Source organism: Caretta caretta, chromosome 1, assembly GCF_965140235.1.
Source record: "Caretta caretta isolate rCarCar2 chromosome 1, rCarCar1.hap1, whole genome shotgun sequence".
NCBI classification, from domain to species: Eukaryota; Metazoa; Chordata; order Testudines; family Cheloniidae; genus Caretta; species Caretta caretta.
Window position 1 is genome coordinate 7,094,492 of NC_134206.1, and position 4,930 is coordinate 7,099,421.

Consider the following 4,930-nt stretch of genomic DNA (forward strand, 5'->3'; position numbering starts at 1 on the left):
ATGGCAGAGGGGCATTGCTGGCACATGATGGCATATATCCGATTGGTAGATGTGCAGGTGAACAAGCCCGATAGTGTGGCTGATGTGATTAGGCCCTGTGATGGTGTCCCCTGAATAGATATGTGGACACAGTTGGCAACGGGCTTTGTTGCAAGGATAAGTTCCTGGGTTAGTGTTTTTGTTGTGTGGTGTGTGGTTGCTGGTGAGTATTTGCTTCAGGTTGGGGGGCTGTCTGTAAGCACTGACTGGTCTGTCTCCCAAGATCTGTGAGAGTGATGGGTCGTCCTTCAGAATAGGTTGTAGATCCTTGATGATGCATTGGAGAGGTTTTAGTTGGGGGCTGAAGGTGATGGCTAGTGGCGTTGTTATTTTCTTGGTTGGGCCTGTACTAGGTAACTTCTGGGTACTCTTCTGGCTCTGTCAATCTGTTTCTTCACTTCAGCAGGTGGGTACTGTAGTTGTAAGAATGCTTGATAGAGATCTTGTAGGTGTTTGTCTCTGTCTGAGGGGTTGGAGCAAATGCGGTTTTATTGTAGAGCTTGGCTGTAGACAATGGATCGTGTGGTGTGGTCTGGATGAAAGCTGGAGGCATGTAGGTAGGAATAGCGGTCAGTAGGTTACCAGTATAGGGTGGTGTTTATGTGACCATCGCTTATTAGAACTGTAGTGTCCAGGAAGTGGATCTCTTGCGTGTACTGCTCCAGCCTGAGGTTGATGGTGGGATGGAAATTGTTAATTCATGGTGGAATTCCTCAAGGGCTTCTTTTCCATGGGTCCAGATGATGAAGATGTCATCAATGTAGCGCAAGTAGAGTAGGGGCATTAGAGGACGAGAGCTGAGGAAGCGTTGTTCTAAGTCAGCCATAAAAATGTTGGCATGCTGTGGGGCCATGCGGGTACCCATAGCAGTGCTGATTTGAAGGTATACATCGTCCCCAAATGAGAAATAGTTATGGGTGAGGACAAAGTCACAAAGTTCAGCCACCAGGTTTGCTGGTGATGAAGGGTTCGAAAGAACACTGGTAGATTCTCTCGAGCTTGCTGCAGAAATAGACTTTCCGATAGAATTTGAACCAGATCCAGTTCGCATTTGGTAAAAGAAACAGCAGTTTTCATATAAAGGATGAGACACACTCAATCAGAACCCAAAACAAAGGTTCAAAGTGAATTTCTACTTTGCAGTTCTTGATACTGCTATTCACTCGGTTGATGAAAGATTTCAACAGATGTAGCACCTAGAGTCAGTATTTGGCTTTCTATACGATATCCACAGCTTGCAAAAGAAAACAGCAAAACAGATAAGAGAATTTTGTATAAAACTGGAGTCGGCATTGACTCATGAAAATTCAAAAGACATTGATGCTACAGATTTGTTTAGCGAGCTTCAGGCTTTTTCAAGACAACTCAAGAAACATTCCACTCCTGAAGAAGTACTGAAGTTTGTTTGTGAAAATAAACTCACAGACAGTTTTCCAAACATTGTTATAGCTCTACACATTCTTTTAACTTTGCCAGTTTCCGTAGCTAGTGGGGAAAGTAGCTTCTCAAAATTAAAATTGATAAAAACATCTCTGCATTCAACAAGGGTGCAAGGGAGACTCGTTGGACTTGCCACAATGTCAGTAGAGCATGAAATACCTGGAAAACTGGATCTAAAATAACTAGTGACTGAATTTTCAAAACTTAAGGCAAGAAAAGTCATGTTTTAAGAGAACAGAGGGTTTTTTTTTTATTCAGAGTGTTTTGTAAATACAGGTTAAAGTTCATTGAAGAGTTTTCTTATTTCTTTCTGTATTGGATGTGGTGGTAATGGCAGTTAAAGCAGGATAGTATAATGGATGTTTTGGGATTTATAATAATAAAAATTATAATTAACATTTTAATGTATTTTTATTTGAAATTGAACTGAAATATCATCTAGCTGTCATGTGCAAATCTATTCTGAAAATGTTGTGTCTCTGTTTTATCTGATCTCAGAAACATTGGTTGGACAGACGGACAGACAAACTGAATAATTAAGCCTCTGTTTAAAAAAAATGCTTAAAAAACATTACAAGGAAAAAAGGGGCACAATGTTTCCCAGTTTACCAAAAACTTCAGCCTAGATCTGCCTTGGGGTTTGGGGGTGGAGATGCCGATTGCATGGTTCACCTAGGGCGCCAGTTGCTGGCAGCTAGTCTAGGGCTGCCCCTGGGTGCTGGTCACTGGTCCATGTAGATCCCCCGCCCCCAGAACTTCCATCCCTGCCACATAGGGATACCCCTCACTCAGGACCAAAACCAGGTGCCACACACCACAGTGACGGCTCACAGAAATATCTCCTCAGACTAGGTTAGACTTAGTGTCTGCCTGCCCCAGGGAAAAGGGGGAGATGAGACTGAACAGCCTTTCTGGGAGCAAAGAGAACCCCTGTAGCAGCTCAGCCTGTGCAGGGAAGGAGAGGGGGACAGACCCAGTGGGAGGGAGAGAGTATGTGGAGACTAAAAGGAGCCAGCATGAGTAACTCTTCCTCAAAACGACACAAAGATTTGACATACTGCAGCCAGTTAGAAACCCAGACATACCTTCCTGAGGCTGCTTTTCCATGTTGGCAATGGCTGACGTTGCCACGAAACTGTAGTGTGCTTTCTTATGGGAGGAAGGATGGTCCGGATAAGGCACAGTGTCAGAGACGATCTGCTGCAGTGTGGTCCACTTTACATTCCAGTCTGAGACACCTCCCGGACCTCGGAGGGCTCATGGCACCTCTTTGGTCTGTGCATTGGGGAGGACGTCCATTCCCCATTTTGCATAGTTTCAGGACTCCGAGGACACTGCATGTCCCGCTGTCCCACCCCCGTGTGTGTTTCTGGACTTCCCCCGGTGACATTTGCAACACCACCTCTAAGCCAGAAACATGCTTTTAATTTTACTGCCTTTTGTGCTGCTCATCCTCTCCAGAAACAGAGATGCAGGGGCTCAGAGAAAGCAAACCCCTCTTCCCCCTTGAAAAAAAATTGTTATCCTAATTGTTTTGAAGGTTTAAGCCTGTGAGTTTGAGATTTCAGCAACTCTCCTGTCAGTTCTTCTTGAGTCCAAAGAGGATCACCCATCCTTAGAGGCCATGGGATGACTCCAGATGAAGTCACTGGAGACTCATGGCTGATGTTAATCAGATCATTTATTTAAGTCACTACATGTGGATTTAGGGGGAACTCCTGGCTCTGTTGAGAATTTGGCCTTTGATCTCAAGGGGGCCAGATTCACCCTCAGTGTTTAACTTTCAGCTCCTGGCTGTGAAAATCACGGCTTTGGGTCCTGCTGCAGAGAGTGCTATTCTGTTAGGGTGCTGAAAGTGTCTGAGGGAAACCACCAGTTCATGTGGTGTTCTGAGACTGGGAATGAAAGTTGGGAATTTCAAAACACAGGGGCCCTGATTTTGCTCTCAGAGAGGCCAGTGTCAATCTGGAGTGACCCAGTGAAGACAGAATGTGAGAGCAGAATATAGCCAGTGTGTGGTTCATTCTTGTTGTGAACCCCCTGGTAACACAGATACCCACCGCAGAGGCTTTGGCTGCACTTCCTTACAGGGCAGTGAAGTTGTTGAATTGGAAAACTTGAGCGAACTAGAGGAAAAACTACACCACCCAAAAAAGGAAGGTACTGAGACTGAAGGACACAGGAAGAGAAAGGGAACTGAACTTAAAAACAAATATTTGTCTAAAGTATTTCCAATACATTTGTCGTTCCAATTTTACCAGGTAAATCCCTTGGTGTTTCTGAGAGTACTAAACAATTCAAGTCACTGTGCTGCCCAGATGGTTCTTGACTTGAACCCTGGAACCCTTCCTGAGCCCTCAGCACTAACCTTAATGCAAAAAACAGGCAACTCACCGCAATCTCACTCAGCAGAGAAAGGAAATCTCCTTACTGCTACTGCAAGGCAGAGTCTTGAGAATCAGTGTATGAATGTCACATGGCTGACACTTTACTATGCTGCACAGTGACCTTTATGATTCCCCCCGAACAGTCCCTGTGGACTCTCAGGTTGGCCAGGACTCCCAGACAATTCCCTGGACTCTGTGAGCAGTGGGAAGAGCAGAAAATAGACCCTAGCGAACTTCAGCCTGAGAGCCACCCTTGGGAGTGAAGAAATGATTCCCCGATAACAGGGGCTCAGATTTTCAGGGAAAACTGCATCTTGCAAACTATTCAGACTAGCAATTGATGCTGCCTTTCTTTTCTGGGTGTAATGCACTGCCCCTGCACTCTGTGTGGGAATGCTGCCACACGATACGGGACCAAAACGAATTTTCAGTTGATGGTAGCGGTGAACCGCTGCATACTGCCCATGCAATTGTAATGTCCCATCCATTAGCCCCTGAAAAATCAGTGCCACCCCGTCGAGGCCAAATTACGTGATCCTGAATTTATGCAAGCCATAATTTTATGTAAAAGGTTTTCTTCTCCCAGGACTCTGGCATCAACGGTATTTGCCAGTGTGCCTTTGTGAGGTCTGAAGTTCAGTATATATCTGACAGCTACCAACTGTTTCAGAGTAACAGCCGTGTTAGTCTGTATTCGCAAAAAGAAAAGGAGTACTTGTGGCACCTTAGAGACTAACCAATTTATTTGAGCATGAGCTTTCGTGAGCTCATGCTCAAATAAATTGGTTAGTCTCTAAGGTGCCACAAGTACTCCTTTTCTTTCTACCAACTGTTGTAATGGTTAATCTACTCTCTGTGTCAGGGTGGCATCAAACTTCAATACTGTGTTGATCTTGCACAAATTGGTGCAGAAACGGGTTATGATATCCTGGGTCAGAACAAGTACAATGGGACTTCTCCACTCACTGTGTGCATAGACGCTGACTCCATGGGTGCTCCAGTCTGGAGCACCTACGGGGGAAAATTGGTGGGTGCTCTGCACCCACCGGCAGCTCCCTGTCCCA